Source organism: Mytilus galloprovincialis, chromosome 2, assembly GCF_965363235.1.
Source record: "Mytilus galloprovincialis chromosome 2, xbMytGall1.hap1.1, whole genome shotgun sequence".
NCBI lineage: Eukaryota > Metazoa > Mollusca > Bivalvia > Mytilida > Mytilidae > Mytilus > Mytilus galloprovincialis.
In genome coordinates, this window is record NC_134839.1 from 74,280,313 (window position 1) to 74,295,394 (window position 15,082).

A 15,082-nucleotide genomic window follows, 5' to 3' on the forward strand; every position below is an offset into this window, starting at 1 on the left:
AACCTGAACGAACCTAAAAGCACAGCCAAATTTATTCATGTCATTTTTTTAACACTTTATAGTTAATTGAATGCGAAATCCTAAAAGCAAAAGAAAACCATTTTTAGTCGCATCAGTATTTGGTGCACCAGCGTATAAAGAAAAAGATTTAAACAAAAATACCAAAATCCAAAGTAAAATAAAAAAGTGAATGGTCATTAATTACATAATAGTTCTTGAAAAACTGGTCATTATCGTGATATATGGACTGCCCACAGGACAGTGGTATTGACTAAGATAGTGATAATGACTGAGCCGAAGGCGAGGTCATTATCTCTGTCACAGTCAATACTACTGTCCTACGGGCAGTCCATATATCACGATAATGACCAGTTCTTCAATAACTATTATGTTTATTTCATTAAGGAACCAGGTTATTCTAAAAATTCTCATAAATTCAAAATGTCCAAAGCAAATTCGAGTAGTTGTAAGATTTCTATGGCAAAGAGTGAAGACAAGTCGTAGTAAAACTGCTATTCATTTTAGTGCAATTTTTCAGTATATGAATACTCAATCAAGTTCCCTATTATTTTATAATTTACCAAAAACATATGGTAAACAATTCAACAACTTAAATATAATATTGAAAACAGTAAAATGTTTTATTATAAAAAGGACATCTCTCTTGTCAGATAAACCACGCCCCATCGGTCATTAACAGAGAAACCACGCCCCAACCGTCATTAACAAACGGTCATTATCATGTAAAAACCGTTTACGACCGGTTTTCTGGTCCGTTTTGTTCTGTTAATGACCGCTGGAATTTATTACTGAAGAATAATGAATGTCATGTGGCCCCTTTTTATCCAATAAGAGAAGCTTATTCTCGACCGATATGAAATAAAACCAAATAATTACTTCATCAGTCAACGAACTGATTGGAAAACAAATGTCATATTCCAGATTCCGGGGCCAACTCTCCCCTCATTTAGGACAGTTATAATACAAACTGTAAATTCAATTGAAAGAGCGTAACTGATCAAATCGATACAAAGCATAAGAACAACTAACAAAAACAATAAAGACATAATGATAACCCAAATGTAAATATTTGACATAACTCGCACAGATTAAAGATATCATTAACAGTCATGAAAAGGATATCATGTAATAATGTACAACAGTGAATGTTGAAAGGTATATAGCAAGACTATTGCTTTAAAATTATATAATGACAATAAATTTAAATCAATAATCATACCAATAAAAAACAATAATCATACCGATAAAAACAACAATCTTACCGAGAAAAACAATAATCATACCGATAAAAACAACAATCATACCTATAAAAGCAATAATCATATCGATAAAATCAATAATCATACCGATAAAAAACAACAATCATACCGATACAAACAATCATACCGATAAGAACAATTATCATACCGATAAAATCAATAATCATACCGATACAAACAATAATCATACCGATAAAATCAATAATCATACCGATAAAAACAATAATCATTGATCTCATTACAATGTTAAATTGAAAACCTTTTATAATAAGTTTAATTTAAGGATCGATAAAATTACCCGGACATTTTCAAATACCTGTTAGTAAGTAGAAATTACACATGAAATCACTTTCAATAGATCAATTTAAAGATTGCTCTAGTCATCAATGTGTGCTAATTAGGTTGTTCAATGGAAAGAATATAATGGAATAAAGTGCCATTCCATTAAATAACCTTTTATTTTTCTTTTGCATTTTCATATCAAGAGACTCATCACCTAGTTTTTGGTATCGGTTTTGTTCTTTTTGAAGGCCCTGTCTGGTTATGTTATTGTACATGATATTGTTCACATTGTTTCAATTCGCCATTCATTGGATAGTTGTCTAATTTGAAATCCTCCTACGTACGTTCCCTTGTATTTGCATATGTATGTATTTTATATACGATACGGTAAAATACACATAATATTAATACTGAAGAAGATAAAGAAAAACTTATAAATAGCTTGAATCACTTAACATTATAATGAGATCGACGAGACACAATATGTCTGTCATATTCGCATTTATACTATCGAACCTATATGAATAATAAACATGAAAATTTGGTCAGTGTCACGAACCAGCATACCATAGATATTTCAATCCTAAGATCAGACGACCTAATTACAAATGTAAGGAATATAGATTATTTTAACTGAATGATAATTGAACTTATTGTAATGCGTTACTCTATGGTACGTGAACCAACTGTTCGTGTTGACGTGTTGCACTAGTGTATTCGAACCAAAACTATTGAGATCGTTGCAACTGTTGATGTATGCTTCGCATTTGATTTTTTTTATTCAAGTGCCAATAATGATTCATATGTAAAAAAAAAAGGCACGTCTGGCGTTCAAAATATAAACCTAGTATATTTGATGACTTTTAAAAAAATTCAATGAGACATGGCAGATTTCAAAACGATTCTGTTATTAACAAATTCTGGCTAGAAGTTTCAGTGAAGAATTTGTTAACTAATCAAATACAATCATCAGAGGCGGATTTAGGGGGGGGGGGGCCGCCCCCCCCCTTTTTGGGAAAAAAATAGTTGCTTATATAGGGAATCACTGAAGCGTGACTGGAGCGGGCCCCCTCTTAGGTCAGTCAGTGGGCCCCCACTTATGAAAACTTCTGGATCCGCCACTGATCATATACAACTTTTTATAAATATCATGAATTATGAAAACATACCTTCCACTAAATGTAGTCACTGTAAATGATAACAAAAACAATTGACATTTATACGTCAAACTCAACCATAAACAATCTACAGGAGATATGGTTTATGTCTGTTTTCTGAAATATGAATATGCCAACATGACCGCCGTTTTAATTGCACATCAGTGCTTCAGACCAATACAAATTATAAGTAAATCGTAAAGAATAGCATTATTTATAAAGCTTCAATTTACACCAGCGAGCAAACTGGCTTGAGTCATTTGAAAAATAAGCAAACTCTTGTTCATTTAGTCTTTCTTCAGCTCTTTCCACTACCTCCTGTGCGGTATATGTATTGAAGTTACTAGGATAAATAATAACTTTGATTGATCCATCAAAAGGAATAAGTAGTTTTTCTTTTACGATTGTGTGATGCTTAAATGGACCACAATACGCATAATGTGCTATATCACATGTTGTGTAATTATCTTCCATTCCATTTACATCAAGAACTACAGCGTTATGCCATAAATTATAATAACTGTACGTAATGATATCGCCAATTTTTACATCAGTCTTTTTAAAAATGTGTCTCTTTTCAACGTCTAACACTGTTTTGTTCCTTTCATAACAAGAGAAACAAAGCATTCCATTTTCATATTCTTTTTCGTTCCTTTCATTTTCGTCACTTATTCCCTGAAAGCCAGAACGCAGGAACATCCAGAATACCATACTAAATTTACGTTCCTGGAGACTTCGTTTTCCACCCGTAACACACCATGTTGCAAAGTGCTCGCAATTATTTTTAAACAAGTTATATTTGAATTTTCCTTTTCCTCCCTTTAAATCAGCATTTGCTTCAGATTTTGCCCTTTCTGCAATAATGTGAGGAAGAAATAGTTTAATCTTACTGCTATATTTGTAGACTACCACTTTCTTGTCTTTAAAATTCACCCTTTGTTTGACTTTCTTCAGTCTCGCTTTGTTACCAAATGGATGAAAACTAGCGAATGTGGCTTTAGCAGCAGTGTTTGTAGCATGTACAATTTCTATTTCTATTTCATTATCTGTCCCTGTATTAGTGTCCACATCTACAACAATTGCATGGTGATCATATATTCTTCCAGGAAATGCTATGTGATCACCTGCTTGTATATCGTCCTTTGAATAGACTTGTAACGGCTTTACACATTCCATACAAAGACTTTCATTTGTGACATGAGCTTCTAAAATTGCGTTGTTTCCATCTTCTCCCTCATCATGACCAACACTATCTAAAGATTCAACTGCATCAAAAAATTCTTCCTCTGGGACATCTACAACATGCTGTTTTAAAGACAACAGCTTCGGGTTAGCATCTGTTTCGTCATTTTTGTGAGAAAGTGGTATTGATAAACCATCCTTTTCCAAAATGCTGATTTCAGCACTATTGTTTAAATCGGGGTCTGCTCTAACTTGTGTACTATATTCCCTCATACGCTTTTCCTTATCAAATTCTTTTTGCAAATTAGGATATGTGTTATATCTTGTATGCTTAGTTATTTTCCGAATCGTAATAGCTGATGGAGATCTTTGCAACAAATCTGAAGGTAGGTTAAACGTCTGATTCATTTTTTCAATTTCTTTTCCAGCGCTACAATAACAAATAAACATAAACATAAACAACCAATGATGCATTAACATGTTAAGATTTAATATGGCAGTTGTGTATTTGGTTTTCTTTGCGTTGCGGTGCATTTTACAAATTGCGCTCATTACTGTTACAATTGATTGATCATAAAAAAAAAAACTCCATTTGTGCGTTTGTTGCATTCGCTCGCTTTCATATGTCAGCTAAACACATGTATATTTGATAAAACATCGGTGTAAAGTTTTAACCTATCAACATTTATTTGCTATGTTTACATATGATAAAATAACCTGTTAAAAAATCAGTTATAAGTTATACACCTTCTGTATGTCTGTCGTAGTCTTCAAAAGACTCATCAGTGGTGCTTTAATAAAGGAAATTCTAATGCCTAATCAAGTACAAAGTTGAAGAACATTGATAGCCCTTAATCAATATTCCATACTAGTGTAACGTCTTATACAGAGGTAGGATTAAATAGGTTATGTCAGAAACTATTCTGAAGTTGTCAGACGTCTAAAAAAAATTTAAAGATTCAAGAGGAATATAACTGTTTCTTACGCAATAGATATGCTGTTTTGGATAAAGAGCAACGCATTTCTAAATTCTCCCCTAATTGCGAGACCCAACAATAACAATATTTTGTTTCCTGTGTTCAACGCAAACTAAGTGGTTGTGCGATTATCAATTACGTGCATCAAAACACATGTTGTGTTTCTATACTTTATTACGAATTACCGTCGTTCATTGGTGATGAGATATCGTTGGTGACCACATTTTTTTTTTATGTCGGCAGTTAGTGGTAAAGCAACATACAAGTGTTTTGCTTACTAGTATATGAATCGTCCAATGATTTCTATATTTAACTCTCGAAAGTGGAGAAAAATTTACCTGGCGCATTTAGTTTTGAATCCGTTTGTAAGAATTCAACACTATGTGTAGACAAACTTAATAAGGATCTAAAAAAAAAAGTTTTAAATCTTTTTATCCGTCGTCTTCGGCCATAATCAAGTATAATTGCCTTACTAGTATGTGTGACGCCTTTACAGCCAATTCAGTGGAAAGCAAGGAAATTCAAAGTTACGTTGAATTATCTAGATTAAAGAACTGAAACAAAAATGCAAACGAAGGGTATAAAAAATAAATCAACCGGTTGGTTAACGTATAAATTGGCCAAGAATTAGAAAACATCTTCTCATTCACCTGATACATTTTATATATGGAAACCACAACTTTTCTAAAACGTTTACTTGTTTACCTGTTATTTACGTTGGTTTCTTGTTCATCGGTTAAGGAAAACCGTACATTAGAAGATGACAATCTACTCATTTTAGTGCGGTTTTTTACAACTGTATGTATCTGTAGTTTTTTGGAAAGAATCTGTTTACTGATATGCCTGTGACTTGTTCTGAAAATTATGATTAATTTATAAACATATGAAGTCAGAAATATGGAAATAACAGCAAAAATATTTCAATTAACTGACAAAATATGGGAGATGCTTAAGACATCACATCTCAGGGACTACTGTACAGTAATTTGGGAACATAACTTGTAAAAAAAACTCTGCCTAGGATGGTCTAATTTAAAAGACTTCAAAATTACTATTTTTCAATTTCTCATTAACGAACCGTTTAGCTTTTCTCCTAGGGTATTGACCTACAGTTGAGCTATAAAATCAATCTTAAAAGATGAATTTTTATATTCAATAACAATGAGGTTGATTTTCGATTTTTATTTATGTATATTGTGCATGGGATATATGTCAATGTGGTGTATTTGAAAGAGGGACCAAAGATACCAGAGGGATAGTCAAACTCGTAGATTGAAAATAAACTGACAACGCCATGGCTAAAAACAAGAAAGACAAATAGACAAACAATAGTACAGAAAACTAAAGACTAAGCAACACGAACCCCACCAAAAACTGGGGGTCAAGTCATCGGTAAGGAAAATTCAAATAGAGTAAAACCATTATTTCTTGTCATCATTGCGTTCAGATGTGTCTCAAATAATAACGATTAAGTTTTGATTCTGATAACTTGATCTATATCTTTGTTGAAATGTAAACAGGCATGTTTTTTTTTTATTTTTTGTAAGATTTTTTGTTGCTTTTTATCAATATGATGAGTGAGCCCTTTTATACTGATTTTTATAGTTTGTACTGTTTGGCGTCAACAAAATGTTTAACCCCACCATCTTCTGCACGTGCTTGTCTTAATTTGGGAAAATGTAAGTCAGAGGTTGTCGTTTTTTGCTATATCTCTTTTTATTTTTACTGAATTATTTTGTTCATAAATCATAATGTAACTTTTATAGTTTGAATTGTTATAAATTTGTCATTTTGGGGGTCTATATCTTTTATGAAATGTACACAGATATGTGTCATTTTTTTGTAAGATTTTTTGTTGTTTTTTATCGATATGATGAATTAGCCCTTTTATACTGATTTATATAGTTTGTACTGTTTGGCGTCAACAAAAATGTTTAACCCAGCCATATTATGCATGTGCTTGTCCTAAGTCGGGGAAATGTAAGTTAGTGGTTGTAGTTTTTTGCTATATCTTTTTTTTGTTTTTACTTAATTGTTTTTTTCATAAACCATAACATATTTTTTATAGTTTGAATTGTTATAAATTTGTTATTTTGGGGGTCTTTTTTATTTATTTATATCGTTTCATTTATTTAGCATCATATTTTTATAGTATTTATATACCAATCAAATATAGAAGAAAAACCCGAAAGTGTACAAATCCTTAGTCAAAAATAGAAAAAAACTGAGAGGAGCGTTATTTGGATTATAAAAAAATATCTGTCCAAGTTTTGTGAAATCTTTGAATGTTTGATAATTTTTAATTGTATACAGACCGTACCTTCGATGACATTGTTCCAGTGTAAACATATTTGAAAATTAAATTCAAGTAAACTAATTTTCACAATTTGGTATATTTGTTAATAAGATCTGGAAAAAGGCTGTTTACTTATATTAATCCAATGTAATGCAATTGTTTCGATTTTTGATCATACAGAACTTAGATGTTGCCACGAAAACACGAACGACCAGAAAACGAGCTGATGGATTGTTTGATGGCTTAATGTCTCGCCTTTGCGACTTTCTGTGCATGCATGACCAAAAGAACGAAGACCCACGTTGGTTTACTTACGGTTGTTTTCGGTTGCTACAGTTTCAATTTCCCTTTGTATTTTTGAATGCTTGTATTTCCTGTCTTTTAGTTTAAGATATTAAACACCTGACATAATTAAAAAGGACTTCTATAGAGATATCTACAGAAGATTGTGAGAATTTTCGAGGACAATGCATATCAATCAAAATATAAGCTAAAGAACAATAAAAAACTACTTCTGTAATCATATCTTAAAGGTGTTAATATTTAGAGATTAATACATTGCCTTTTCCATATCGGCCCGGGTATCATCCCGAGACCCATATCAGCCCGAAACGTAGTCGAGGTGCTGATATGGGTCGACGGATGATTCCCAGGACGATATGGAAAATATTAAATATCGAAATATCACCAAAGAAAAGAACAGAAACATCAGAGATTCTGCATGAAAATATTAATTAATCTAGGAAAGTCTAACTATACAAATCCTTGATTTGATGCAACATTTCCATGTACATCATCCGCCATTTTGAAAAATCCCGAAAAATTCCCTTTTTTAAATCGATGTTTAGCATGGAGGCAACGGAGGAATGACGAGAAAAGTGCATGTTTTTACAAGTTTGAAATGACAGACTTTAATAAAAAAAATTAAACTGCAACATTGTTTGATAGAAATATGTTTAAATATCAAAGATTGATTTGCAAAACTTAGAAAACGGGTCAGGTTTATGAGAAAATTAAGCTTTATTGAAGCATCTATGCATTTTATATGGGGAAATATAATACAAAATGGCCGCTAGAATACGTCACAAAAGTCACGTGATGTCTAACTTAGTTGGATATCTTAGAATAACTTTAAAGCGATATCATAGACTTATAAAAGATGGATGAGTACGGTTTTTTTAGATATTAAAGCAACTTGTTTAATTATTTTTTTAATACCTTCAGTCTACAAGGCACATGAAAGGCTCCTTCTGATACACGACGAACCCACTTTGTGTTCGACATGAGAGTTCGTCCATCACTGTCGACCATCTATCAATCTTCCTTATTATCTGCTATAACATGTCTCGGATGTTCATCTCATATTTCCTTTATCTATGTTTAATAAGAAAAGAATAAGTGTTGATACAAATTGTTTTTGTATGTATCCTAATCTTTAAATCATTACTTTAAGTTCAAATTTTACAAGTATTTGCTTTGACTCACGGACTAGATAACGCAGTATATTTGTTCAATACACAATCTGACTTCATTAATTACTTTGCCTTTTTCAGTTCGGATATTTAAAAAAAATGAGATCATGGTTTTATATGATATCATGGACGTCGTTCTTATTATCGAAGACTCAGTTCGTTGATATACATTTGTATAAAGTAACATTCGTAAAGTCCGTTGATTAAGTAAGAGGGCAATTTGAAGAACAAAATGTTTGCTGCTAATTTTGTAGAACTGTTTAATTGTCCCGAATTCATGATCATGTTGTCTAGTTTGCAAATAGCTTTGAATATTAAACAATATACTAGTATATAGTTTACCAAAATAATTATGGTAAATTCAAGAGCAGAAATTGTGTTATTTCTGTAAAACAAAAATGCTGAAAAAAACTGAAAAATAATAATGAAATCTGAATTAAACAGTGAAAAGCGTATTTAATAGTTATCAAAGGTATCAGGCTTAAAATTTGATACGCCAGAAGCGCCATAGCTTCGTCTTCATAAGACTCATCAGTGACGCTCAGATAAACATAGTTAGAAAGCCAAAACAAATACAAAGTTGAAGAGCATTGAGGACCTAAAATTCCAAACGAAAAGCGCCAGATACGGCTGAGGTAATCAATGCCTGGGATCAGTGACGCTCAGATCAAAATAGTTACAGAGCCAAAACAAATACAAAGTTTAAGAACGTAATATATTACCTTTGCATGTAAATAACGGCCTGATATAAAAATAATCCAAATTATATATAATGTTCATGAAGAAAAAAAGTTCCTTAATGAGTAGATTAAATTTTACCCTTCACTCACGCACTCCATAAATAATTTGTAAACTTCAAAATTTGATAAATTTGATAAACCAAATTCTTTTTCCGCGTGTTTCAAGTTATGAATATAGGAAACAATTATCGATTACACTAAAAAAAAATTTTCATTTATCAACACATGTATGCCCTTTAAAATAGTTCCGATTAATGTTAGTACGAGAAGCTCAGAAAAGAAGTTTGTTCTATATAATAAAAACATAGTATCTAGACTAAAATCAAGGTAATATGCATTAATTTCCATAATAAAAACTTCAGATATGTTTAACGTGAGTATATCATTCGAAGATGTAAGTGTATTAAATGGATTTCCTGTTTAATTTATCCCAATTCATTTCAACGTCAAAAATGAAACAAAAGTAAGGAAAAATTGGTAGTTAAAAGGTCCAAGGAATTTAATCATGTCTTTTCTTATTCGCCTATTCAGAATTTGAATTGATATTTACATTTGCATTGGCATAGCATAGTTTTAAAAATCAAGTGGTTGACAATGTAAACAAATATGTATTAGAGTTATTGAATGTACAATTTAATAATCGATTTGTAAAACTCAGTTTTCTGAAATAGCTTTAACACAAGTAATGACTTTCTCATAACATCTTATCAGAAATCAATCTATAGATATCAAAATACAACAAAATGTAAACAATATTACATGGCAAAATAGTGTAACAAGTTTTCCTTACCTTGTGAACATATGATAGAAGGGAAGGTCAAGTACAAATATTGCACACGTATAATCTTAGGCAGTGTATACTGATCGATGGATTGTGCAGAATGGAATTATGGAAATAGACACTAATTTATTAAATTCAAAATATTTGTTGTTTACTCCGAAACGGGGTAAAAATTTTGTTTTTTTCACATCGAATTGTTGTACTGTTAGGGACCTGGGGTAGGCTTCAATATAATTATATCATTTGGGTAAGTCTCCGTAAAGGTTGCAGCATTAACCAATTTTAAACGTGTATATATATATGTGTCTGGATGGTCAACCATTATGGACCAATTGTGCCTGCCTGTAACAGAGAAATATCTGCCCAGCCACAAGACAACTGCCCAAAACGTATAATCTTACTCTTATGAAGTTTAGTGTACCAACACTAAAAATGATTAATGAACAGAAGGATCCATTCCTAGTCAGGAAACCAGTCTTTGCTCATTTGGAAATTGTAAGTTGATTTACCATTTACTGGAGATTTCTATTTCACTAACAATAATGCATAATCCACAGGACTAAATATATTTATTAACACATAAATATAATAATATGGTAAAATACAGGAATAAGATATATTCTTCTAACATTGTTTATATAACTAAGTCACCCTTGACTAAGCCTGGTGATGAAGCATGGATAAATCAGGGTAAGAAAAATCTATATTTAATATTGTGATGGCACATCCAAATTGGGACTGGAACATCTAAATACCAACAATTGGCACATCCATGTAACTAATTATGTCAGGCCGAAAGTAACAGTTTATCCTAGTAAAATCCTAATATATGGTCCCTTGTTAATTATCTATGGTTAGAAAGGTCGATGTGATGGGGAATAACTGCAGGATTACATTATTAACACACTGGGGTAACTGGACAAGGTAGGAACTGACAGCCGGTTTTTATCCTTATTTTCCATTTAAATTCTGTGGGTTGATGTGCTGAGTACAAAATGGTATTAAAATTACAATAAATATTCATACCTCTGCTGTGTTGTTATTTCTTTACGAAAATTATTACTGTTGTCACTTTTACAATTTGTAGTTACCCGCCACGGCAGCTATTCGCCATATTATGAAAGCGGCGCTCCTTATATAATAAATTTATATGTCACGTGACATGTATTAGCCAACCATAACAATGAAAACACAAATGGTGGGACAAGTTGAGCCGGGCAATTGCCTGAACTTTCATGAATTTGGAGTTACTTAAGAGTTAACAGCTTGCCCGGGTGTGGCGCTTTATTAGCTATGACTTTAAGGAAAGCGGGACTATAGGTTAGAACGTCGTACATTACGTAAATTTTAATCGGGCAAGCAAAACATGGTTTGGGGTAAAGCGCTTTGATACAAAAATGGCGTAATCACATTGTAAACAGGCTTAGTGCAAAAATAACCCAAGGGCGACACATTCATATCATTTAGATACATAATTATAATAGGAAATTGTTAATTGAATTTCATGTTTCCATGTTTACTGATCTTGCAAAAAAATACTAAAATCTCAAAGAAATACATAGCAGACGAATTCCTAGACATCTAGACGGTCATGTGACTTTGTTTACATGGCGATCGATTTCGATCAGCTGAGAATCAATAAAATTATATTTAAAACATGTAAAGATAATTATTACAAAAATAAGCAGCAGTTAAACGTGGAAATGGTACGGCTTTTACTTTTATACGATTTTAAGCCCTGTGAAATTTATGAAAAGAAACAACAAACATGACTAACTTTGAACTTCTGAACAAGTTAACAAATTATGAAATATTTCCATTGAAACTATTTCCTGGCTTGCAACAAGAAAAATCATTATATATCTTAACATAACAAAGGGCCTTAGCCAAACATTATCAACTAGAACTTTTAAATTGGCAACACATGAAAAATAAATGGAAATGTTGATTTCCAAAGATTAAAAAAATGTCAGGGGGGTACACCCTGCACATTACAGTACAATCAAATTAACCACTGAATAGAAATTTTTCGATTTAAATAAGTGTGTATATAATTACATCATTTCTGCCAAGTCAAGTTTTAAGTTTCAAGTTTCAAGCTTTCATTTTCTTAAGGACCCCAACAGGGGTATATGTGAACAAAAATTCAAAAACAATGTAGGTATTCATAATAATTTTGTAACAAAGTAATACACCGAACATTATAAACAGGATCCTATATTCATGTGAAAAAAGTTATGTGTTTTAAGGAAAACAGTAAATTTCAAATGGACAATTTAAATTGAACCTTTTCTCCGCGGTTACAAAGCAGGTTTTCAAAATCAACTTTGTTTTAAACCATAGGTCAACAACTCACACATGAATAGTACATTCATGTCATTATATGAGTTAAGGCAACTGTAGAAACCGCTTTCCAATAGGCTTAAATCCAAATTAACGCGAGAGAAAAACGAGTTAGGAACTAAAACCGAGGGGAACATATCAACTATAAGAGGAAAACTACGAATCAACATGAATACTGAGCAACCACTGTGCTTAAATATATGTGCGATATAACATTTGATTGGATACTAGCAGAAGTCCATTTCTAGGAATTCTGATAATAATGACACTTTGATAATCCTTCATAAAATGAGGATTATCAATCAGCGGCATGTCGAAGTAGTCAGCCTTAAAGTTCATGAATACGTGTGAAAACTTTGTATTGAAGATTGAAAATGTGATCATAAGTATCAATTCTTTTTCAAAAAGTCCGCCTGTTCTTATCGCAGAGAATATTCATATTTTCTCGGTCACAATTTAATCTGTTTTCCAGTACATCTGTCAAAAGTTTACCATAACAACTCACATTGGATATCACCCCCTATAGTCGGCCGTATAATTTTTGTTTTTAAAGATTGAACACATTGATATAAGATGTGGTATGAGTGCCAATGAAACAACTCTCTAGCCAAGTCACGACTTATAAAAGTAAAACATTATAGATCAAAGTACGGTTTTCAACACTTAGACTTGGCTTACACTGAACAGCAAGCTACCAAGGTCCCCAAAAGTTACTAGTGTAAAACCATTCAAACGGGACAACCAACGATCTAATCTATTTAAAAAAACGAGAAACGAGAAACGAGAAACAATTATAGTTATTTTTCATTTCCTTAATTGCTTTGACCATCTCAGCTTCAGTAATGACATAATTCAATTCAACTTTCAAATTAGTTACAGCATTACACGCAATATCGTCTGTAAAAACACCACCTTAATAATGTTGAATATTACCCAGTTTCAAAAATTGACCACAAATCAATCAAGTGATATTTTCGTCGGGGACTTTGTCTTTGTATCACTTTATTTGTTAAATAATTACCAAAAATATTTAGTATTTTTTGGACTAAACTTTCGAACTTCTTGACGACGTCTTTCTTTATTCATCACCTTGAGAATTACACGCTTGTTTATATGCTTCACTACATAAAATCAAATTGTTCTTACTCCAATTGTAACTTTAAGCTTTATAATATTCTCTCCTTTATGTATAACACTCTTGATTAAACCATGGTTTATTGACATTACAATTCTGTCAATACTTCTATTAAAATTAATGTGAACAACATTTCTGTCAACATTATGAACACATCATGTTCAAAAGCAACTTGAATAAAAAAATCATGACATTCCTCAATTACACTGTTAATTGAAATTTTATTTACAATAACCTACAATATTGTCATCATTCAAACAGTCAGTCAAAGACTGCTGACGGTTTTTACTATCCCACACAGATTTTACAACAATGCTGGATTTACCAGAGGTGATGCATTTATCCACATCAACCAATTTACACATAAATTCAACTTGCAAGACATTGTGCACATCACTTTTGTATTGGGACAAAAGGTTAAACTTCAAATACTGTTAGATAAGGTAAATATTCAGGTGATAAAACAATTATTAACAATAGAAGTGTATTGACATAAAGCAAAAATAGGCCAATTTGCAATAGGCAATCAGTAATTCAATATTTTGACAAATATGAAATAATCTGTTTCAATAATTATTAACTTACAATGTCACTAAATGAGATATTTAATTGAACAACACGACGGGTGCCACATGTGAAGCAGAATCTGCTTACCCTTCCGGAGCACCAGAGATCACCCCAAATTTTTAGTAGGGTTTCGTGTTGCTTAGTCTCTAGTTTTCTGTGTTTTGTCTTGTGTACTATTATTTGTCTGTTTGTCTTTTTCTTTTTTTTAGCCATGGTGTTGCCAGTTTATTTTCGATGTATGAATTTGACTGTCGCTTTGGTATCTTTCGCCCCTCTTTTTGCAATAAAATTGAGCGAACAGAAATTTTCTCGAAATCTAGATAGGACACCTTTAGCCAATTAGATAGCAAATGTACCAGATATACGAAAAGCGTTAATCAGACCGTTTTTGTAGTTAAAAAGGTGGTAAACCCATAGATTAATTAATCAAACAATATCTAGGATTCATTCTTATGTTTTAGTATGATTAATTTGGAAAATTATTGTGTAACCCAAGTCAATAAACAAACGAAATCAACTCTTTATTTAAATGACATGTATCGGAAGCGTTTTTCTTGGCTTATCTTTACCAGGAACACTAATAATGATTGTCGGGATTAAATATATAAAAGCTAAATATGTATAAGAACCAAAACAATTCATGACCTATTTAACAAAAAAACCATAATCTGAGGCCAACATTGCCTACGGAAGTTGAAACCTTAGTTTCTTTGTGATTCAAGTTCTGTATTTATGAACGAATAATTTTGGAAAGGAAACTCTTAATTGTGGGTTTATTTATTAATCAAGTTAATAAGTAAGCATTTTGTCATCTTCAGCATATACCATGTAGAACCTGCTGCTGGTATTCACCGATGCAGAACCCCAGCT

General features: G+C 31.9%; 1 long non-coding RNA gene across 2 annotated transcripts; it reads right to left on the reverse strand.

The window, feature by feature from the left end:
* Positions 1-622: 622 nt before the first annotated feature.
* Positions 623-10,208, reverse strand: LOC143064368 (uncharacterized). Of its 2 annotated transcripts, none has more exons than XR_012975235.1 (4): positions 10,177-10,208; positions 8,393-8,548; positions 5,584-5,733; positions 623-4,331 (listed from the first exon to the last, which is right to left on the reverse strand). It is a non-coding gene; the product is annotated as an uncharacterized LOC143064368 (long non-coding RNA). The 2 variants fall into 2 exon arrangements; XR_012975236.1 differs by lacking the exon at positions 10,177-10,208 and adding an exon at positions 9,369-9,473.
* Between the last annotated feature and the right edge of the window lie 4,874 nt (positions 10,209-15,082).